The sequence below is a fragment of the Triticum dicoccoides genome, chromosome 5B, assembly GCF_002162155.2.
Source record: "Triticum dicoccoides isolate Atlit2015 ecotype Zavitan chromosome 5B, WEW_v2.0, whole genome shotgun sequence".
In the NCBI taxonomy this organism is placed as follows: domain Eukaryota; kingdom Viridiplantae; phylum Streptophyta; class Magnoliopsida; order Poales; family Poaceae; genus Triticum; species Triticum dicoccoides.
In genome coordinates this window covers 126756035-126781016 of record NC_041389.1, presented here as the reverse complement: position 1 = coordinate 126781016, position 24982 = coordinate 126756035, and positions in this window count along the sequence as shown.

Here is a 24982-nt window from a genome sequence, read left to right as displayed (position 1 = left end):
GGTTGTCTTCGGCACTGTCCGGTGTATTATTGTCTCCGGTGCCGGAGTCTTCATTCTTGCCATGGCGGGATTTAGAGCGGCGCCACTGACGTCGGCGCTTGGGCTGCTTTTTGGAGGGGTCATCCTCCTCTGTTCCTTCACCATTCCCATCTTTTGGGATATCCACCATGTATATGTCATATGATGAGGTGGCTGTCCAGTGCCCAGTAGGTGCTGGTTCTTGGTCGTCTCCGGCATCGTCGTCCATACCGTCGATGTCCTCGGAGTCGTAGTCTAGCATGTCGGTTAAATCATCGACAGCGGCTACCAAGTGGGTGGTGGGCGGGCTTTGAATTTCTTTGTCGTCCGCATCCCAACCGTCCTGACCGCAGTCCGGCCAGGGCTCTCCTGATAACGAGAGATATTTTAGCGAACTCAAGATGTCGCCGAAAGGTGAGTGTTGAAAGACGTCCGCTGCGGTGAACTCCATGATCGGCGCCCAATCGGATTCGAGCGGGGCGGGCGCGGGAGGTTCGGAGTCTGAAGAGGAGTCCGGCACCTCGGAGTCACGAGCTTTATGAGGGACAAAGTCAGTGTTCGGCTCTATCGCCGTAGAGGTTGTAGCCCCCGAGTCGGTGTCTATGCATCCATCCACGATCTGCGGAGCTGGCTCCGAATTGAAGATCGGAGCGGTTTCAAGTGCGGCCTCGAAGGTACTGTCCGGCTGCAGAGCTAAATCATGCTCGCCGTGACAGTGCAGCACGCTCGGCTGTGGCTCGAACCTATCGAGGATCAAGTTCCCGCGGATGTCGGCCGTGAAGTTCAAACTTCCAAACCTGACCTAACGGCCAGGGGCGTAGCTTTCGATCTGCTCCAGTTGGCCAAGCGAATTGGCCTGCAGTGCAAAGCCGCCGAATACGAAGATTTGTTCGGGGAGGAAGGTCTCACCCTGGACTGCGTCATTGATGATGATTGAAGAAGCCATCGAGCCTATCGGTGACGACACAGAGGAACTCTCAATGAAAGCACCACTGTCGGTGTCAAAACCGGCGGATCTCGGGTAGGGGGTCCCGAACTGTGCGTCTAGGCGGATGGTAACAGGAGACGAGGGACACGATGTTTTACCCAGGTTCGGGCCCTCTTGATGGAGGTAAAACCCTACGTCCTGCTTGATTAATATTGATGATGTGTTTTACAAGAGTGGATCTACCACGAGATCAAGGAGGCTAAAGCCTAGAAGCTACCCTATGGTATGATTGTTGTTCGTCCTATGGACTACAGCCATCCGGTTTATATAGACACCAGAGAGGGCTAGGGTTACACAGAGTCGGTTACAAAAGTAGCAGATCTACATATCCGTATCGCCAAGCTTGCCTTCCACGCCAAGGAAAGTCCCATCCGGACACGGGATGAAGTCTTCAATCTTGTATCTTCATAGTCTTGGAGTCTGGCCGATGATGATAGTTCGGCTATCCGGACACCCCCTAGTCCGGGACTCCCTCACTTACCCATTAAAATTTGCTAGTCTTGATACCCATGGTAATGGGATTGCTGAGTCCTCATGGCTCACAGATTAATACAACAACAGTTGCAGGTACAGGTTACGCGATGATCATGACGCGAGAGCGATGTTTGATTGTCTTGGAGTTCTTCTTCTGCTTCTTCTTCAATCAGGGGATAGGTTCCAGGTCGGCAGCCTGGGCTAGCAGGGTGGATGTCGTTTGAGCTTCTGTTTGTGATTCATCCGTAGTCGGATGTTGATCTTATGTAAGATGATGTTGTATTCATGTGGCATTGTATGCCTTATGTATGTATCCCCATCTAATTATGTAATGTTGATGTAATGATATCCACCTTGCAAAAGAGTTTCAATATGCGGTTCTATCCTTGGTGGGACCTTCGAGTCTCTTTAGGATAGTATCGCATATTGGGCGTGAAAAGTTGGTAATCAGAGCCTCGACCGACCATAGGAGCCCCCTTGATTGTTGGTCGTTGTTGAGTCTAGAAGAAAACTATTTTGAGTCTTAGGATTATATATATCGGAGAGTAGGATTCTTTTTACTCCTCATCCCTTCGTCGCTCTGGCGAGGTCTCCTGACGTAGATGTTTTGCCTTTCCTCTCCTCAAATTTCACTAAAAAAAATTTAGGATCATGCGGGTATCTTGGAATCGTTTCGATGGTTTTGTGATGAGAACATTGTTCTTGGTGCCTCCTGTCTTTTATGTGGCAGTGACCCGGGGAGTTGAGCTCCGAGGTGTTGTCGTCATAATTTTATCGTTGCAGTTCTGGAATACCTGAGTTTTGCCGACATCGAAAATCTCTTTTATGCAGTTGTTGGTGAGATAACCTCGACGTCACCCAGTACTGGGGAGTTCGGGAGTATTGCCATAGCTCGTATAACGGATGCTTTTCGAAGGTTGAGGTACACGATTTCCGGAGTTTCTTGGTTATGTGTTGATGGATGGATACAGCTGGATGTAGGGATTGTTAGTTTGGGTGAGATATATTGCTTCCCCTGTATCCCCAACACCAAATTGCATAACCATAAAGTTTCGGGAGTTTATAGGTGGGAATTCAAGTAGCTCCTAGAATATCTTTCCGACAGATGCCTGATATGGGATTCGGTAAATCTCTATCATATGTATTTGTTCCGGCTTATTCTGCAAGCCAAATCCTTTGTTTTGTTTTATTTGTGGTATTCGAGTTGCTTCGATGTAAAATGTTGAATCCATACCTTCCCTAAATGGTGTTCTCATATTTCTATGGAAGTGCTAATCCTTCTTGATCATTGAGGTTGTCATGTCAATTCTTTTCCAACCAGCGTGCTTCTCTCCAGGCTAATACTATCATTTTATTTCCATTGCGAGATCAATTCCAAGTTTTCTCAAAGTTATCCATTCCATCTGCCCAAGTTGCCTTTGTTTCCCGCCCACCCACCCTTTTTTCTTCATAGACTCAGATTTCTTAATCAAGTATCATTTTTATTGATGGGAAGTCTCTCCATTCTTTTCCGTCAATGTTCTTACCCGGTGATTATCATGAAGTTGGCCAGGAGTTTCAAGTTCGTAATTCTTTGTTATTTTTCTTCTCTGGTGGATTTAATTCAAGCTTTCGGTGTTGATCATATCTCTTCCTATTGTTTCACATATCTTCCCATGGTAATTTCTTATCCAAGGCTCTATTATTTATTCACCTCTCCCAGTTCATATCCGGAGTGCTGAAGATATCTCGGAAGATTCATGCTTCCATTCTTTATCTGTTCAAGTTATTTTGAGGTTGTTATCTCATTCAAGCCATTTAATTCAACCGGTGCAATCCCCCCTTTCAATCAATCGTTCAACGGTGTATCTTTTGAGTGGGCCCTAACCCACAGGTCTTTTCCCAAGATCTTACCTGACTCTTCGAATTATCAGGAGCGATTCTCAAATTCATTTCCAAGTTTGACGTAAGAATGAATTTTCATCAGTCACATGCCTTCTCCAAGGTCGTTTTCAAATTCTTTTCATCTTTTTGGCTCAACCTTTCCTCTTTTAATTCTCCCGGAGTATCTCAACAATTCATGGTGATTCTCATCATCATTCTCAGCATGTGAAGACCGAAGAAGGATTTCTCTTAAATCTTGGTTCATTCTCTTGAAGATTCATAGTCCTAGCTTATGTCATCCTCTCATAATTGTTTTCGATTGTGAGAATTCTTTTCAACAATCCGATGCATTTCACGAGTTGCTTCCTTTCTTGATAATCCGAATGCCATCATTTCTGAATATTACTCATTCTCAACCTTCAACTCTTGTTCTCCAAATCTATCCTGTGCATCATTCAAGCATTCTCTAATAAGTTCATGGCCTCTTCGTTCTCATGTATCTAAATCCCCTCAAGTATCTTCATTCGTTTTCCAATTCTTCCAGGAGAATTGTGCCTTTGCTACTTTCATTTTCAATTCTTACGGCGGTTTGTTCAAGATTCCTCTTCCTATGTTCTCATATTAATTTTATTCGTTGTTTCAATCCTACCGGTGGTTCGTTGAAGACCTTCTCAAGTTTGCGCCATATCTATCTTGATCCTTTTTACGAGAATAAGTAGTATGTCAAATCCATTGCTAGTCATCAATTTAATTTGATGAAGGGGGCATACAATAAATCTTATTCTTATTTCATCAAGTTGATTAATTCCTTCCTTCGGAGATTGTTCATGATGAATAATTTCTCAGTTCTAAGCAGTTCATCTTTTTTTCGTAGTTCCAAGCTTCTCGCTTGTTCCGTCACGAACCTCCATATTAATCATCGCAATGCTTTAATCTTATTCTTTCATCCTTCAATTTTATCTCGTCATCCTTTTATTACCGGAGTTCTTCATGGAGGCTCTACATGGTGGTTCCTCAAGGATTCTTTTCATTCTTCAATTGTTCTTCAAGATTTCTCTTGAAGTTATGATCCGCCAAGCTATTCTCTAAAATAAACATGGTGTTCAACACATGTTTTGTTTTGGGAGTTCGAGTATTCTTCATCTTGCATCCAAAGTACAATTCTCCTACCTTATCTTTTGAGATGGTGTTATATCATTCTTGACAATTTTCATTCATGTTTCACAATTCATATTGTTGTCAAGAATGAGGTATTTTAAATCAATCAATCCCTTTGTTGGAGTTATCTTGGGTCATATTTCACCTAAAGCCTCTAAGGAATGTTGCTAATTGTGGTGCCTATCGATAATCCAAGTTACCTCCTATTCTCTCATTAAAAGGAGTTTTCATCTCCTTGCTGATCTCAATCCAATTAACAGTTTCCATCGGTGGCCGGTTGTCACCTCATCATTTTGAGATGTTTGCCTAAGCCCACAACAAGCTTGTGCTTTTCGTTGTTGATTTTGCAACAACTCCGTTATAACCTTCTTGCAAGGGTGCTTTCCAAGCTCATTTGTGGCAGAAGTTGCCTTTTTCTTCTCCATTCTGTTATTCCGATGATCTATCTTCTATTCTTTCTTCCGGAGGCATTGTGATGTTGCTCTTTTCACTCATCATCTCGAATTGTGAGGATCGTGTTATTTTCATGCTTATCCATTTAACCGGAGTGTTGTGCCATCTCTTCAAGTTCTTTTCATCTTATCAAGTTTTCCTTCTTCTTTCAGTCGGAGTGCTGCCCAAATTATATCAATCTTATTCCTTCTCTATCTAGTTTTAACCGGAGTGGTTCCAATATCTATCTTATCACTAAACCTCTTGGTTCTCACCGTATACCGTGTTCCTCTTTTCTAATGGAGTGTTTTCAACTTTGTTCATCTTTGTTGTTTTTTCTTTCTTTCATTTTGCTCAACCTCTCAAGGTTTATGGTGTCACTCGTTCGTCGAAGAAGCAACTTAGTTTTACCTCTTTTCTTCCTCTTCCGTTTCCCCCAGTGCCATCCTAGATCTTGGGACGAGATCCTCTCGTAGTGGTGGAGTGTTGTAATGCCCCGGATACAACTTTCCATATTCGTAACTCCAACTCTTGCCTTTTCCGGAGATGTGATTTATTATTTCCTTCGTGGTTGGGTTTTTGTCTGTTGTTTTGCATTTTGTTCTTGTTATGCATCTTGTCTCATGTCATCATTCGCATTGCATCGGCATCGTTTTCATAAAACTTGTATCCGCTCGTAGTTGCCGTGTCCCCCCTTGCTTTTGTTGGCCGTTCCAGACCAATCAGGGTTTCGCTTCCCTCTTGACCGTGACCACCTAACCTCTCTTGCCAGCTCGCAGCCCCCTCGCGCGCACGTCCGAAACTCCCCCGAACCCGACCCGAGCGGTCATGACCAATGAGTCCGGATCATCCCCTAACATCTATAAAATATCTCTGTTTTCTTATTTGGACTCCCCTAAGCCATTTATTCACAACCGCTCAATTTTGATCTGAGGATCCAAATTAACTCTGCCCAAATCCTCTTGCTATATAAACTAAACTGTAACCCTAAATTTCTCCCCTTGTCCCATCCATCTCATCCACCGCCGCCACCCACCTACCTTTCTTCCTCGGGATCCCCTCATTCCTCACGATCCAGTTCCACCAACCGAAGCCGCCTCCTCCTTCCTCGTTTTCCCCACTGAGCCAATCACATTCATCCCTCGATTTCAGATCCATCCACTACCCTAGCCTCCTCTGCTCACGCCCGAGGCCTCCTCCTCGAGACCTCGACTCTCCCCGTGCGAGCACAGCGCCCACTAGCGCTTGGGCCAAGGACCCCGACGGCCACCCCGTCAGCCCCGCCGCCGGCGACCGCAAGCCACCGGAGCACCAGGAGCCCTCCAGCCTCTTGCTCCAGCACGCCTCCTACCCCGAGCTCCTCCCATGGCGCCCTCGTTCACGAGCACGTCGACCCCGCCGCCTCGAACTCCCGTGCTGAAGCACCACCTCGCACGCCTCCTTCCTCGAGCAGGAGCTCGACCTGCTGCCGGCGACCTCGCCCTCTGACGACCTAGACTACCAGGCCGCCCCTCTGCTCCCCTCCGCCCTTCCCTTTTTCCTCTCCTTCTCCCTTGTCTCAGTATCTCTTTCTCTCTCACCTTCACAGGAGGCAGGCGCCATGGACGACCTCCCCGCGTCCCTGCCCAAGGGCCCCGGTCCGCCTCCTCCGGCCGCCTCCCCGCCGCGTTGCCCGCCGGATCCGCCCTTCCGCTCCATCCCGCCGCCCGCCGGAGCCCTACATCATGCCAAGTCCGCCGTTGCATCCTCTTCTTCCCCTGCGCTGCTGTTCAAGAGGAGCAGAGCGCAACGCTCCAGCTGCATTGACTGTGTCGCCCCGAGCCGGCCTTCCCTGCTCTTGGGCCACAAGCGCGCATCAGGCCAGCGCCTCCTCAGCGCGCCATGCCTCCAGGCTCAGCTGGGGTTGTCCCAATGTGAGAAACCCTTGCCAGATCCAGATTCAGCCCGTGTAGCATTTTTTTCCCAGTCCGTGCATTTTTTTTCATTTATCCAGTGCATGCATAATTACAGATAATGCCATGATTTTAAATTACTCACAACTAAATAACCGTGCATCGGATTTAAACAAGTCATATATGTAACTTGCTCAGTTCTTCATGCACTTTCATAATATGCTATTTTAATCCATGTTTAAAATGCTTAAAATGCTGTTTGTTTAATTTTGCTTAAATGCCATGCTAAAATGATTTATTTCATAACTAAATAACCGTAGCTCGGTTTTAAATAAACTTTATATGTAAATGGGGTGGAAAAATGCCTAGTTTAACTTGGTGCTCTCATCTTGCATGTTTAACAACTCTAAAAAATGGTTTAGGGCAGAACAGTACCAAACTCGAAATATGCACATGGGGATTTTTCGGAATTGTTGTTTTGTTGTTCCGGCCTCATTTAAACTTGCTTAGATAGGTATTTTTATTATGCCTCACCTCTTGCCATGTTTAACAACATTTAATATTGTTTGGTAGCCTAAACGAGATTAAACTAAATATGTCAATGTGGTGTTTTGTCAATATGCAACTCGTTGCATATTGAGCTCCACTTAACTTGTAGTATTGCTTGTTGCACTTTGACATGCCTTGCCATGCCTCATTAAACCGGACATGCATCATACTTGTTTGTGCATAATGCCATGTTTATGCTTGTGCATTTACCATGTTGTTTGTTTCTTTCCGATGTTGCTTCTTAGTTCTGTTAATGTTGTGATTGTGAGGATTCGTTCGACTACTCCCGTTCGTCTTCTTCATGGACTCGTTCTTCTTCCTAGCGGGATTTTAGGCAAGATGACCGCTACCCTGGATCTCACTACTATCATTGCTGTGCTAGTTGCTTCGTTTTATCGCTTTGATGCGCTATCTATCATTTGCTCTTCAAGCCTCCCAATTGCCGTGTCAGCCTCTAACCGTTTTCAACCTTCCTAGCAAACCATTGCTTGGCTATGTTACCGCTTTGCTCAGCCCCTCTTATAGCATTGTTAGTTGCAGGTGAAGTTGAAGATTGCTCCATGATGGATAGGATTATGTTGGGATATCACAATATCTCTTCTTTAATTAATGCATCTATATACTTGGTAAAGGTGGAAGACTTGGCCTTATGCCTGGTGTTTTGTTCCACTCTTGCCGCCCTAGTTTCCGTCATACCGGTGTTATGTTCCCGGATTTTGCGTTCCTTACGCGGTTGGGTGATTTATGGGACCCCCTTGACAGTTCGCTTTGAATAAAACTCCTCCAGCAAGGCCCAACCTTGGTTTTACCATTTGCCTCACCTAGCCCTTTTTCCCTTGGGTTTCCGGAGCCCGAGGGTCATCTTTATTTTAACCCCCCCTGGGCCAGTGCTCCTTCGAGTGTTGGTCCGAACCGAGCTGCCTGCGGGGCCACCTCGGGGAAACTCGAAGTCTGGTTTTACTCGTAGCTAGTCTCATCCGGTGTTGCCCTGAGAACGAGATATGTGCAGCTCCTATCGGGATTTGTCGGCACATCGGGCGGCTTTGCTGGTCTTGTTTTACCATCATCGAAATGTCTTGTAAACCGGGATTCCGAGTCTGATCGGGTCTTCCTGGGAGAAGGTATATCCTTCATTGATCACGAGAGCTTATCATGGGCTAAGTTGGGACACCCCTGCAGGGTATAAACTTTTGAAAGCCGTGCCCGCGGTTATGGGCAGATGGGAATTTGTTAATGTCCGGTTGTAGATAACTTGACACCAGATACGAACTAAAATGCATCAACCGCGTGTGTAGCCGTGATGGTCTCTTTTCGGCAGAGTCCGGGAAGTGAACACGGTTTTGGGTTATGTTTGACGTAAGCAGGAGTTCAGGATCACCTCTTGATCATTGCTAGCTTCACGACCATTCCGCTTTCTCTCTTCTCGCTCTTATTTGCGTTGGTTAGCCACCATATATGCTTAGTCGCTGCTGCAACCTCACCACTTTACTCTTTCCTTACCCATTAAGCTTTGCTAGTCTTGATACCCATGGTAATGGGATTGCTGAGTCCTCGTGGCTCACATATTACTACAACAACAGTTGCAGGTACAGGTTACGCGATCATCATGACGCGAGAGCGATGTTTGATTGTCTTGGAGTTCTTCTTCTGCTTCTTCTTCGATCAGGGGATAGGTTCCAGGTCGGCAGCCTGGGCTAGCAGGGTGGATGTCGTTTGAGCTTCTGTTTGTGATTCATCCATAGTCGGATGTTGATCTTATGTAAGATGATGTTGTATTCGTGTGGCATTGTATGCCTTATGTATGTATCCCCATCTAATTATGTAATGTTGATGTAATGATATCCACCTTGCAAAAGAGTTTCAATATGCGGTTCTATCCTTGGTGGGACCTTCGAGTCTCTTTAGGATAGTATCGCATATTGGGCGTGACAAGTTGGTAATCAGAGCCTCGACCGACCATAGGAGCCCCCTTGATTGTTGGTCGTTGTTGAGTCTAGAAGAAAACTATTTTGAGTCTTAGGATTATATATATCGGAGAGTAGGATTCTTTTTACTCCTCAGCCCTTCGTCGCTCTGGTGAGGTCTCCTGACGTAGATGTTTTGCCTTTCCTCTCCTCAAATTTCACTAAAAAAAATTTAGGATCATGCGGGTATCTTGGAATTGTTCCGATGGTTTTGTGACGAGAACATTGTTCTTGGTGCCTCCTGTCTTTTGTGTGGCAGTGACCCGGGGAGTTGAGCTCCGAGGTGTTGTCGTCACAATTTTATCATTGCAGTTCTGGAATACCTGAGTTTTGCCGACATCGAAAATTTCTTTATGCAGTTGTTGGTGAGATAACCTCGACGTCACCCAGTACTAGGCAGTTCGGCAGTATTGCCATAGCTCGTATAACGGATGCTTTTCGAAGGTTGAGGTACACAATTTCCGGAGTTTTCTTGGTTATGTGTTGACGGATGGATACAGCTGGATGTAGGGATTGTTAGTTTGGGTGAGATATATTGCTTCCCCTGTATCCCCAACACCAAATTGCATAACCATAAAGTTTCGAGAGTTTATAGGTGGGAATTCAAGTAGCTCCTAGAATATCTTTCCGATAGATGCCTGATATGGGATTCAGTAAATCTCTATCATATGTATTTGTTCCGGCTTATTCTGCAAGCCAAATCCTTTGTTTTGTTTTATTTGTGGTATTCGAGTTGCTTCGATGTCAAATGTTGAATCCATACCTTCCCTAAATGGTGTTCTCATATTTCGATGGAAGTGCTAATCCTTCTTGATCATTGAGGTTGTCATGTCAATTCTTTTCCAACCAGCGTGCTTCTCTCCAGGCTAATACTATCATTTTATTTCCATTGCGAGATCAATTCCAAGTTTTCTCAAAGTTATCCATTCCATCTGCCCAAGTTGCCTTTGTTTCCCGCCCACCCACCCTTTTTTCTTCATAGACTCAGATTTCTTAATCAAGTATCATTTTTATTGATGGGAAGTCTCTCCATTCTTTTCCGTCAATGTTCTTACCCGGTGATTATCATGAAGTTGGCCAGGAGTTTCAAGTTCGTAATTCTTTGTTATTTTTCTTCTCTGGTGGATTTAATTCAAGCTTTCGGTGTTGATCATATCTCTTCCTATTGTTTCACATATCTTCCCATGGTAATTTCTTATCCAAGGCTCTATTATTTATTCACCTCTCCCAGTTCATATCCGGAGTGCTGAAGATATCTCGGAAGATTCATGCTTCCATTCTTTATCTGTTCAAGTTATTTTGAGGTTGTTATCTCATGCAAGCCATTTAATTCAACCGGTGCAATCCCCCCTTTCAATCAATCGTTCAACGGTGTATCTTTTGAGTGGGCCCTAACCCACAGGTCTTTTCCCAAGATCTTACCTGACTCTTCGAATTATCAGGAGCGATTCTCAAATTCATTTCCAAGTTTGACGTAAGAATGAATTTTCATCAGTCACATGCCTTCTCCAAGGTCGTTTTCAAATTATTTTCATCTTTGGCTCAACCTTTCCTCTTTTAATTCTCCCAGAGTATCTCAACAATTCATGGTGATTCTCATCATCATTCTCAGCATGTGAAGACCGAAGAAGGATTTCTCTTAAATCTTGGTTCATTCTCTTGAAGATTCATAGTCCTAGCTTATGTCATCCTCTCATAATTGTTTTCGATTGTGAGAATTCTTTTCAACAATCCGATGCATTTCACGAGTTGCTTCCTTTCTTGATAATCCGAATGCCATCATTTCTGAATATTACTCATTCTCAACCTTCAACTCTTGTTCTCCAAATCTATCCTGTGCATCATTCAAGCATTCTCTAATAAGTTCATGGCCTCTTCGTTCTCATGTATCTAAATCCCCTCAAGTATCTTCATTCGTTTTCCAATTCTTCCCGGTGAATTGTGCCTTTGCTACTTTCATTTTCAATTCTTACGGCGGTTTGTTCAAGATTCCTCTTCCTATGTTCTCATATTAATTTTATTCGTTGTTTCAATCCTACCGGTGGTTCGTTGAAGACCTTCTCAAGTTTGCGCCATATCTATCTTGATCCTTTTTACGAGAATAAGTAGTATGTCAAATCCATTGCTAGTCATCAATTTAATTTGATGAAGGGTAAGCATACAATAAATCTTATTCTTATTTCATCAAGTTGATTAATTCCTTCCTTCGGAGATTGTTCATGATGAATAATTTCTCAGTTCTAAGCAGTTCATCTTTTTTTCGTAGTTCCAAGCTTCTCGCTTGTTCCGTCACGAACCTCCATCTTAATCATCGCAATGCTTTAATCTTATTCTTTCATCCTTCAATTTTATCTTGTCATCCTTTTATTACTGGAGTTCTTCATGGAGGCTCTACATGGTGGTTCCTCAAGGATTCTTTTCATTCTTCAATTGTTCTTCAAGATTTCTCTTGAAGTTATGATCCGCCAAGCTATTCTCTAAAATAAACATGGTGTTCAACACATGTTTTGTTTTGGGAGTTCGAGTATTCTTCATCTTGCATCCAAAGTACAATTCTCCTACCTTATCTTTTGAGATGGTGTTATATCATTCTTGACAATTTTCATTCATGTTTCACAATTCATATTGTTGTCAAGAATGAGGTATTTTAAATCAATCAATCCCTTTGTTGGAGTTATCTTGGGTCATATTTCACCTAAAGCCTCTAAGGAACGTTGCTAATTGTGGTGCCTATCGATAATCCAAGTTACCTCGTATTCTCTCATTAAAAGGAGTTTTCATCTCCTTGCTGATCTCAATCCAATTAACAGTTTCCATCGGTGGCCAGTTGTCACCTCATCATTTTGAGATGTTTGCCATAAGCCCACAACAAGCTTGTGCTTTTCGTTGTTGATTTTGCAACAACTCCGTTATAACCTTCTTGCAACGGTGCTTTCCAAGCTCATTTGTGGCAGAAGTTGCCTTTTTCTTCTCCATTCTGTTATTCCAATGATCTATCTTCTATTCTTTCTTCCGGAGGCATTGTGATGTTGCTCTTTTCACTCATCATCTCGAATTGTGAGGATCGTGTTCTTTTCATGCTTATCCATTTAACCGGAGTGTTGTGCCATCTCTTCAAGTTCGTTTCATCTTATAAAGTTTTCCTTCTTCTTTCAGTCGGAGTGCTGCCCAAATTATATCAATCTTATTCCTTCTCTATCTAGTTTTAACCGGAGTGGTTCCAATATCTATCTTATCACTAAACCTCTTGGTTCTCACCGTATACCGTGTTCCTCTTTTCTAACGGAGTGTTTTCAACTTTGTTCATCTTTGTTGTTTTTTCTTTCTTTCATTTTGCTCAACCTCTCAAGGTTTATGGTGTCACTCGTTTGTCGAAGAAGCAACTTAGTTTTACCTCTTTTCTTCCTCTTCCGTTTCCCCCGGTGCCATCATAGATCTCGGGACGAGATCCTCTCGTAGTGGTGGAGTGTTGTAATGCCCCGGATACAACTTTCCATATTCGTAACTCCAACTCTTGCCTTTTCCGGAGATGTGATTTATTATTTCCTCCGTGGTTGGGTTTTTGTCTGTTGTTTTGCATTTTGTTCTTGTTATGCATCTCGTCTCATGTCATCATTCGCATTGCATCGACATCGATTTCATGAAACTTGTATCCGCTCGTAGTTGCCGTGTCCCCCCTTGCTTTTGTTGGCCGTTCCAGACCAATCAGGGTTTCGCTTCCCTCTTGACCGTGACCACCTAACCTCTCTTGCCAGCTCGCAGCCCCCTCACGCGCGCGTCCGAAACTCCCCTGAAACCGACCCGAGCGGTCATGACCAATGAGTCCGGATCATCCCATAACATCTATAAAATATCTCCGTTTTCTTATTTGGACTCCCCTAAGCCATTTATTCACAACCGCTCGATTTTGATCGGAGGATCCAAATTAACTCTGCCCAAATCCTCTTGCTATATAAACTAAACTCTAACCCTAAATTTTCTCCCCTTGTCCCATCCATCTCATCCACCGCCGCCACCCACCTACCTTTCTTCCTCGGGATCCCCTCATTCCTCACGATCCAATTCCACCAACCGAAGCCGCCTCCTCCTTCCTTGTTTTCCCCACCGAGCCAATCACCTTCATCCCTTGATTTCAGATCCATCCACTACCCCAGCATCCTCTGCTCACGCCCGAGGCCTCCTCCTCGAGACCTCGACTCTCCCCGTGCGAGCAAAGCGCCCGCTTGCGCTTGGGCCAAGGACCCCGACGGCCACCCCGTCAGCCCCGCCGCCGGCGACCGCAAGCCATCGGAGCACCAGGAGCCCTCCAGCCTCTTGCTCCAGCATGCCTCCTACCCCGAGCTCCTCCCATGGCGCCCTCGTTCACGAGCACGTCGACCCCGCCGCCTCGAACTCCCGTGCTGAAGCACCACCTCGCGCGCCTCCTTCCTCGAGCAGGAGCTCGACCTGTTGCCGGCGACCTCGCCCTCCGACGACCTAGACTACCAGGCCGCCCCTCTGCTCCCCTCCGCCCTTCCCTTTTTCCTCTCCTTCTCCCTCGTCTCACTATCTCTCTCTCTCTCACCTTCACAGGAGGCAGGCGCCATGGACGACCTCCCCGCGTCCCTGCCCAAGGGCCTCGGTCCGCCTCCTCCGGCCGCCTCCCCGCCGCGTCGCCCGCCGGATCCGCCCTTCCGCTCCATCCCGCCGCTCGCCGGAGCCCTGCATCGCGCCAAGTCCGCCGCTGCATCCTCTTCTTCCCTTGCGCTGCTGTTCGAGAGGAGCAGAGCGCAGCGCTCCAGCTGCGTTGACTGTGTCGCCCCGAGCCGGCCTTCCCTGCTCTTGGGCCACAAGTGCGCATCAGGCCAGCGCCTCCTCAGCATGCCATGCCTCCAGGCTCAGCTGGGGTTGGCCCAATGTGAGAAACCCTTGCCAGATCCAGATTCAGCCCGTGTAGCATTTTTTCCCAGTCCGTGCGAATTTTTTCCATTTATCCAGTGCATGCATAATTACAGATCATGCCATGATTTTAAATTACTCACAACTAAATAACCGTGCATCAGATTTAAACATGTCATATATGTCACTTGCTCAGTTTTTCATGCACTTTCATAATATGCTATTTTCATCCATGTTTCAAATGCTTAAAATGTTGTTTGTTTAATTTTGCTTAAATGCCATGCTAAAATGATTTATTTCATAACTAAATAACCGTAGCTCGGTTTTAAATAAACTTTATATGTAAATGGGGTGGAAAAATGCCTAGTTTAACTTGGTGCACTCATCTTGCATGTTTAACAACTCTAAAATATGGTTTAGGGCAGAACAGTACCAAACTCAAAATATGCACATGGGGATTTTTCGGAATTGTTGTTTTGTTGTTCTGGCCTCATTTAAACTTGCTTAGATAGGTAGTTTTATTATGCCTCACCTCTTGACATGTTTAACAACATTTAATATAGTTTGGTAGCCTAAACGAGATTAAACTAAATATGTCAATGTGGTGTTTTGTCAATATGCAACTCGTTGCATATTGAGCTCCACTTGACTTGTAGTATTGCTTGTTGCACTTTGCCATGCCTTGCCATGCCTCATTAAACCGGACATGCATCATACTTGTTTGTGCATCATGCCATGTTTATGCTTGTGCATTTACCATGTTGTTTGTTTCTTTCCGGTGTTGCTTCTTAGTTCTGCTAATGTTGCGATTGTGAGGATTCGTTCGACTACTCCCGTTCGTCTTCTTCATGGACTCGTTCTTCTTCCTAGCGGGATTTCAGGCAAGATGACCGCTACCCTAGATCTCACTACTATCATTGCTATGCTAGTTGCTTCATTCTATCGCTTTGATGCGCTACCTATCATTTGCTCTTCAAGCCTCCCAATTGCCATGTCAGCCTCTAACCGTTTTCAACCTTCCTAGCAAACCATTGCTTGGCTATGTTACCGCTTTGCTCAGCCCCTCTTATAGCGTTGTTAGTTGCAGGTGAAGTTGAAGATTGCTCCATGATGGACAGGATTATGTTGGGATATCACAATATCTCTTCTTTAATTAATGCATCTATATACTTCGTAAAGGTGGAAGACTCGGCCTTATGCCTGGTGTTTTGTTCTACTCTTGCCGCCCTAGTTTCCGTCATACCGGTGTTATGTTCCCGGATTTTGCGTTCCTTACGCGGTTGGGTGATTTATTGGACCCCCTTGACAGTTCGCTTTGAATAAAGCTCCTCCAGCAAGGCCCAACCTTGGTTTTACCATTTGCCTCACCTAGCCCTTTTTCCCTTGGGTTTCCGGAGCCCGAGGGTCATCTGATTTTAACCCCCCCCCCCGGGCCAGTGCTCCTTCGAGTGTTGGTCCGAACCGAGCTGCCTGCGGGGCCACCTCGGGGAAACTCGAAGTCTGGTTTTACTCGTAGCTAGTCTCATCCGGTGTTGCCCTGAGAACGAGATATGTGCAGATCCTATCGGGATTTGTTGGCACATCGGGCGGCTTTGCTGGTCTTGTTTTACCATCGTCGAAATGTCTTGTAAACCGGGATTCCGAGTCTGATCGAGTCTTCCTGGGAGAAGGTATATCCTTCGTTGATCGCGAGAGCTTATCATGGGCTAAATTGGGACACCCCTGCAGGGTATAAACTTTTGAAAGTCGTGCCCGCGGTTATGGGCAGATGGGAATTTGTTAATGTCCGGTTGTAGATAACTTGACACCAGATACGAATTAAAATGCATCAACCGCGTGTGTAGCCGTGATGGTCTCTTTTTGGCGGAGTCCGGGAAGTGAGCACGGTTTTGGGTTATGTTTGACGTAAGTAGGAGTTCAGGATCACCTCTTGATCATTGCTATCTTCACGGCCGTTCTGCTTGCTCTCTTCTCGCTCTTATTTGCGTTGGTTAGCCACCATATATGCTTAGTCGCTGCTGCAACCTCACCACTTTACTCTTTCCTTACCCATTAAGCTTTGCTAGTCTTGATACCCATGGTAATGGGATTGCTGAGTCCTCGTGGCTCACAGATTACTACAACAACAGTTGCAGGTACATGTTACGCGATGATCATGACGCGAGAGTGATGTTTGATTGTCTTGGAGTTCTTCTTCTGCTTCTTCTTCGATCAGGGGATAGGTTCCAGGTCGGCAGCCTGGGCTAGCAGGGTGGATGTCGTTTGAGCTTCTGTTTGTGATTCATCCGTAGTCGGATGTTGATCTTATGTAAGATGATGTTGTATTCGTGTGGCATTGTATGCCTTATGTATGTATCCCCATCTAATTATGTAATGTTAATGTAATGATATCCACCTTGCAAAAGCGTTTCAATATGCAGTTCTATCCTTGGTGGGACCTTCGAGTCTCTTTAGGATAGTATCGCATATTGGGCATGACATCATGACTGCATTTGAAATTCCTAAGGACATCTATGCTGACTATTGCACAGCTGATGAGGCCAAGTTCGGAAAGGAGAACAAAAATCAGCGCAAGGTGCGCATACAAAGGATTGAAAGGAGATGGGCAAGAGAATGGAGGGAGTACAGATATGTAACTCCAAAGTATATGAAAAAATTCGCTCTAAATCCTCCATGCCCAAGAGCTCCATTGGCACCTGGTCAAAACGCTGATCCCACCAGCCTCAAGCGCGGTGAGTATTTTCCTGAGGAATGGGCCAAACGCCAAGCCAAGTTGGCAAGACATGCCAAAGAAGCAGTGAGGAAATTTAATGAAGACTCTGCTGCTGCTGCTGCCACAAAGGCCTCTAACAAGCCTAGAAAATCAATGTCAAAGAAGCCTGCTCACAAGCCAAGTGCTTCATCAACTATGCCCTCACGGCCAAGTTCCTCAGCAATGCCCTCTCGGCCAGAATCTTCAAAGCCCTCACGGCCAATTCCTCACGCTGCTCCTGCTCCTCCAAAGTCCTCAGTTGCTCCGGCCAAGTCCTCAACACCTGTACATCTGGCCACATGCCAAAGGACTGCAGGCATCTCTATTGCCTTTGGTGTCTCAGCAAGTTCCTTAGCTGCACCAAATTCTTCATCAGGCCCCACTCTGCTGAAGACAAAGGCCACTGCTGGACGAGGTCCTCGGCCTAGTCCGAAGAAGAAACAAGTTGCTTTCCAAGTGCCATCTGACGATGAAGCTGATGATGATGAACTTGCAGAAATCATCAAAGACAGGCAAGAAAGGGCCGCTAGAGCCAAAGGGAAAACTGTGCCACTGCTTTTGGATCCAAGGGTGATCCTCGACTACATTGATCTCTGGCACAAGGACCCAAACACTCCTATGCCTGATTTTCATTTGACTCATGGCCAGAGTCACGTGCTGACCCATTTCATCAATGAAGAGAAATGGAAATTTGACAAGGCCAGGCAAATCAAGAAGGCTTAGTTCAGGAAAGAGAAGTTCCTGAGGAACAACGTTGTCAAAATGACACCTGATGAACTCCTCACAATCCAGTCTGAAATCAAAGCCCTCGGCGATGATTTCAATGCTTATTATGCTGATTAGCAAGGAGCCAAAGTCAGGTTCGTTAAACTGACTAAGAAGTTCACAAATGTTGCAGCCCCATCGCAACAAGAAATTCCTCAAGCTGATGCCTCTACTCAGCAAACTGAAGAACATGCCAGCACCGCTGATGATTTTCAGCCTGCTGAAGAAAATGCTAGTTCCAGGGCTGATGACTCCATTCCAGCCGCTGAAGAAACTGCCAGGGCATCCACTAGTGGTGCGCCTGAAGAAAATGAAGAAGTCAGGGCAACTACATCAGTTGCACCCGAGGAAATACAGACAGATTCCTCAGCTCCTCCTGCGCCTACCCCAACTCCTACCCTACCATCTGCATCAGATGTGAGGAAGACCAAGGTTGTAGAAAAAGCTGCAGTGAAGAAAAGGAAAGCATCATCTGCTTCAGAGTCTTCAGCTCCGAAGAAAATGAAGCCTATGACCAGCTCACTTGAGAATCTCATTGGTGTTGTTCCGATTTCCACCATGCCATCAAAGGACCTTGTTCCTTATGGTGAAGAATATGTGATCCCTAGCGGATGTGATGAAGAAAATCATTCTGTTGTTTCGTCAGAGAAGATTGATGAAGAAATTGAAGTGGATGCGATCCCTTCAACACCTGTTGCTTCCTCGGCAATGCCTCAGTTCACAGCTGAAGAGGCTGGCGTTGAAGAAATTGAAGATGAAGACGTGGATATTGGATGCACCACGCCTGTGATGAATGATGACTTTTGGGAGAGTCAGCATCCCAATTCTCCACACTTCACCCCACTACAGCAAATACCTCAGTCCCCTGCACCAACAGTTCAACTGGGCTCTGAAGAAACTCATCCCACCTCGTTTGTGCATGAAGAAATTCCAGCCACTAGCGCTAAAGAAACTGTTGCTGCTGATACGTTGAACATGCAGACTGCCACTAAACAGGAACCAGAAATTCCTCAGCCTGAAAGAATCGGAGATTGTGATTCATGAGGTTGTGATGCAACTCACTGACACTCCTGTGCCCAAGCCAAAGGATCCATTCTCAAAGAAGCAGAAGTTCAAGGCTGCTGATTTCTTCAACGAGCATGTGTTCTTCACTAACTATAATCCCTATGATTCTGCTCGCATAAGGAAGAGGCGTTTTTGGACTACTAGTCAAGCAAATTTCTATTCCTCTGTACTATTGGACAAAGACAAAGTCTTCGATCATGCACACATTCCTCACGTGGACATGGAATCTATGTCGTGCTTCGAGCCAGTCCTCAGTGTTCTTCACGATGCTGGATTACTGAATTTCTGCACTGACATCTGTGATTGGAATGAAGAACTCATTCTTCAATTCTATGCGACGCTGCACATCACAGGAAATTCTGAAGATATGAACACTTGGGTGCTGGACTGGATGTCAGAAAATACTCACTACAAGGCACCAGCAACTGAATTGCTTCGTGTCCTCCCACTCAGTCCTCCCCTTGATGGTGCACGTTGCATTTACAATGAACCTGAGCTTACTAATCATTACATGCAAGTGCTGATGAAGCCTTTGAAGCCAGGGTAGGCCCCTCGAACCAAATTCCTTGTCGAGGAATTACTGTATGTGCCACGGACTGTCTATCGCATTCTGACGAAGACAATGAGTCCTATCAAAGGCTACGACTCAAATGATGAAGAAGTCGTTGGCATCATGAAGAATATGCTTTTCAATATCATTCATGGCGTTCCCGTCAACTTCCATGATTTCTTCATGAGGACTATGGCAAATATTGCTATGTCACCGTTTGAGCTGAAGCCTTATGCGCCATGGATTATGAAATTCATCAGGGCAAGGTCTTCACTCAACTACAAGGCTGATACTCTGAACCATGGCAGTTTCTTGCCTCCAATTGAAGTCCTCAAACGGACATTTTCCTTAGCTGATGACAAAGGCAAGGCAACTGTTGTGATAGATGAAGGCATTCGTCCATTGGATGGTCAATTTCGCAAGGCTGCATCCTACTCCACCAATGATGACTCTGCCACACATGATTCTGCCGCCAACACCTCTGCAAGCAAATTCCTCAAGCCACAGTACCCAGGGTGATGACTGATCGTGAGTTACTCCTCAGTCTTCATCAGAAAGTTGATCGCAATCATAAATGGGTCAAGCGTCAGTTTGGTTCAATTCTTTACAACATGACCTCAACACACAATGCAGTGAAGAAAAACCTATACCACCTCCATGAAACCTTCAACCGTACCTGGGTTGTTCTATCTCATATCTACAGCGCCGAAGATCTGAAGAGCATGGGTCTCAAGGAAGAATTTAACTGGTCTGCACCTCCACCGAAGAAATTCAAGAAGGTCAAGGTTCCTTCCTTGGTGTCCAGCTCCTATTCTTCATCGCGCGACACTGATGAAAATGAAGACTTGGACGACACTGCGGCAGGCCCTACTATGACAACCGACCCCGACAACGCTGGAGCTCCTCCATTAACTTGATATTCTTCAGGGGCGTTAGTCCTCAGTTTCGATCCTTTTGGTCATTCGATGACAAAGGGGGAGAAATCTGAGTTAGTCTTCAAGCGGGTCTATTATATGGGCGTTTTTTTTGCTAAGTTACAACTCTCGTTCTTCTGAAACTTTTGTTGGATCGAGTTGTAATCTTAAACCCGATGGTGCTCTGATACTTTTGATGCACTGTGCTCTGATTCTGCATGCTTGTTCCTCGTTAATATTATTTCACGCATGCTGAATCTCTTCAGGCACCATATTTCATCATGCATTTCAAATTCTTCATATTATATGTCAAATGCATGTATGAATTACAAGATATAGGGGGAGATCTCCATGATTCAACTCTTCAAGTGTGCATTGCTTCAAAAGCAAATTCCTCACTATGCACATCTTCAGGGGGAGTTCTTCCATATCTTGCAATCAAATTCCTCAATATCAGTACTTACACTTCATATGTTTATCCCCGTTGAAAACTTAAGCCTATATTGTCATCAATCACCAAAAAGGGGGAGATTGTAAGTGCATCTAGTGCCCCTTAGTGATTTTGGTGTATTGAAGACTTATAGGTTAAGGGACTAATGTGTTTATGAGTGTACACAGGTCTATAAGTCCATGAGGAGTTTGATATTTACAGAGAAAGTTGACCCCGAAAAATGAATATCTTCGACTGAAGAGTTTGGTATTCCTGAAGACTTTCATGAAGACTTTGAAAGTGAAGAAATTGGTGTGCCCGTGAAGACTTGATATACATGCGAGGAATATGAAGCTTGAAGACTTTCGTCTTCATAGTTTCGTTTTTCTCTTTCTTGAGTCATAGGAAACACCATACTGTTAAAGGGGGTCGAGGAAATACTAAGGAAAAATTTCCATGTGATGCTCAACTCAAAATCCTACACCTACCAATCCCTTCGAGTGAAGCCATTGGAAATCTCATACAGTTCAGTCAATTTCTTCAGTGACACAGACGAAGTTCTTCTGATCGCTAAGGAATTTGTTCTGACTGAGAGTTAGGAATTCGCCAGTACGGATTGCCTACACAGTGATGAACATGATAGCCCTGAGGAATTTGAGAGTCAAATTTCCAACCGTTGTTGTGCTACGCGCCAGCTCTCCCAGAATATCTTATCCACATAACGGTCATATCAATGAAGGGCATTTATGTCTTATCATGTCGGGCTGCTCCCCAGGCTATAAATAGCCGCCCCCTACAACCACTAGCTAGTTGGATGCTTCGAGAGAAACTGACACTTGTCATTTGAGAGCAACCCATCCTCCAAGGACTTTGAGCGAAAATCATCGAGTGAGGAAAATCCAAACCCAAACACCCACAAACCCAAAGTGATTGAGCATCACTGAAGAGATTGATCCTGCGTGGATCCGACGCTTGTTACCTTTGAAGACTGTGCTTCTTCCAGATGGTTAGGTGTTATGGTCTAGAGCATCCAAGAGGAATTGTGGATCGCCGAGTGACCGAAGTATGTGAAGGTTTGGAAGTCACCTGAAGACTTACCACGAGTGATTGGACGAGGTCTGTGTGACCTTAGTTCAAGGAGAATACGGTGAGGACTTGGTGTCTTGAGCTGCGTGCTCAGCGACTGGGTGTCCATGACTGTGTGTCCTCGAGTTTAAATACTCAGCCGCTCCAACCGGATGTACAACTGAGACAGTAGTTGGAACTGGTCTACCAAATCATTGTCTTCACCAACCTTACTGGTTCTATTTCCTCAACTCTTTCATTTCCTCATTACTGCGTTGAGTGTTTGTTCATATCTGTGTTTGAAGACTTTGACTGAAGACTTTCTCAATTTCCTCAGTTCAATTTCTTCAGTCTGTTTGTCTTCATCTTGTGTTATCCTATGTTTACGCTTTCTGTACTTTGTGTTTGTCTTCATTTCATCATGATGACCATGTGTGTAATCTGTCATGCTTACTTCTGAGTAGTTATTCCGCTACAAGTAGTTCTTCGCTAAGGAATTTCCTCACCGGCAAATTCCTCAGTGAAGAATTCATAAAAATCGCCTATTCACCCCCCCCCCTCTAGTCTATATAACGCACTTTCACCTTGTGACTCTATCAAGGGCAGGTTCATCAGGTTCCAGGATCCTCTTTTTTTGTCCTGGAGCTGGGGCCATCACCCTTCCTGGAGGCATTGCAGCAGATGTTTTTGAGCTCTTCTTCTTCTTGCTGACTGTCTTATTAACACCAGACCTCTTCGTCCTAGATTCCTTCAGTGCCTCGTATAAACAGCACGGAAAAAAGCATTAGATCATAAGAGAAATATGTGAGCACAAGGAATAACATAACATAAAAGAACCCCAACCCTCCAAGCAAGACAGAGTTTGCACCTTAACAGTCTTGTTCACTACAACATCATCCACTTCCTCTCCATCAATAACTTCATCCTCCTTAGGATTGTACTCTGGGTCATCATTGATAACTCCACTACCTTCTTGAACCTCATCACTTCTACCTTCTTGTACACCATTTTTTTCCTAATCATTGACGCTATTGCACCGATGCCAAGGGACTGGAACATCCGATTGTTCCTCATGATATTTCTAGCCCTAACCTTCTCATACTCGATGAGAGGCTCTTCTTTGCATGATAAAGGAAACGTAACTATTAGGTGAATGTTTGGAAAGCATGGACAGACAGCCAAACATATCTTATGAAATTTTATTATCATTTAGTCCTAGTTATTCAGGTAAGGAAGACTAACAGCACACGGGCACAATTAAGCCAGCTTATTCAGATTGCATCAATACATTTCAGTTAGCATATTAAGACACAAATTTTATGAAATTGATAGTATAACCACAAGGAGAAAGTTGCATACCAACGGTTGGCCTCATGTTTGACCTTGTCATCCTTGCCATGGATGATCTTGAGGTGGTGCTTGCAAAATAGAATAAACAACAATCAGATACAACAGGGATAAAGTAAAATGATGCACTTGTATCAATAAAGGAAAGCATTTGGACCATCATGCACATACATGTAATACATGTGAAACAAACTTGATGGATCAACAATACAGTGATCTAGTGTTATTAATTAAGCAAACATGTAAGTGCACTAAACAAGCATGTATGTACACTGGAAAGATATGAAGCATCTCTTAATATCTTCACTACATCAAGCAGGAGGTAGTAATGTACATCATGAAATCTTCCTAGTGCCTCATATAAAGTACACAACAAGCAAGCAAAGTGCTAGTAGTACTGCTGATGGAAACCCTAACCCTATCTATGCTAGCAAGCAACTGAATTGAAGCAAACTATATATGTGAAGCAATGCATTAGCAGTAATATATGTGAAGCAAACTACATCAAGCTAAGTGAATTAAGGTTGTGGTACCAGAGACAAGAACAGAACTCACATGTATTACAATTATATATAGTTGGATACAAATACAGTGCACACGAATTATACTTCAGTAATGTGGATTAGCAAAAACAACTATTTACAACAATTACTTTTATGTTTTAACTTGCAATTTTATCCATGTACCTGCAATCTTCGATAAGCAAATGAATTACTCAATTGTTTTCCCTAATGGAGGCAAGCTTATGCATTCAGAGCAACTGATTGCCCAACAGTTGATGAATAAAGAAGCAAGTAGTGTTAACAATAATAGTAGGCCTTCAAATCATGCTTATGCAGGAAATTTAGAAGAGTATATCATGAGGACCTTCAAAACAACTAGATGTTACCACTGGTAAAGCATTAAACAACTATACTTGCAGAAGTACAAAAGTAGATGAAAAAACTATACTCAACTATTGATTATGTTGCCTCTACACACCAAACATGGCTACAGACTAGAAGAACACAAATTCAAACATTTCGACAATTAGAATCAACCTTGTATATTAAAACACCCAAAATTATCTAGCACCAATATAGTATATATTAAAACTAGTCATACTACCTTAACACACCAGGAATTTCAATACCACAATAAGTACTAAGCATTCTCTTGTTCACTGGAAAGAAGAACACAAGCTTCATGCACATATCATAAAAGAAGAACACTGGTACAAACCCCATGGGCACAACATAAAAGAAGTCTTCTACGTGAACAATCAGGATGGGTTGCTGGTACAACAGTGATATATCAATCACCATGCAAACCCCTACAACATCTACTGCAATGGCGTGCAACAAGAACCCTAACCCCATCATGTTCTAGCCATGAACCAGAGGGAGATCATCCCCATGAACCCCATGAAACCTAACCCTGACCCCATGAACCCTAACCCTAACACCATGAACCAGATGGAGATCATCCCCAATTCCCCATGCAACAATAAACATGACCCCATGAACAAGGACCAGGAGATCCTAACCCTAGAAGATCCTAACCCATGATCCACCGAACCACCAGAGGGGAGATGGATCCACCAGAGGAAGGGAGATGGATCCACCGAACGACCAATCATATCCCTAAGCCTAGAATATCGAGGGGAGATGGAGAAGTACCTAGGGGCGGATGATGTTGATGATGCAGCGGTGGTCGTCGTCGATGTAGCCGCTGCCGTCGTCGATGTAGTCGATGTAGCCACCGTCATCGTCGATGTAGACGATGTAGTCAATTTAGCCGCCGCCGTCGTCAATGATGCGGGCGATGTAGCCGTCGAGGGGAGGGGATTCATCGTCGGGGAGGGCGGCGCAATGCTGCGTGGCGGCACGGAGCAAGGGA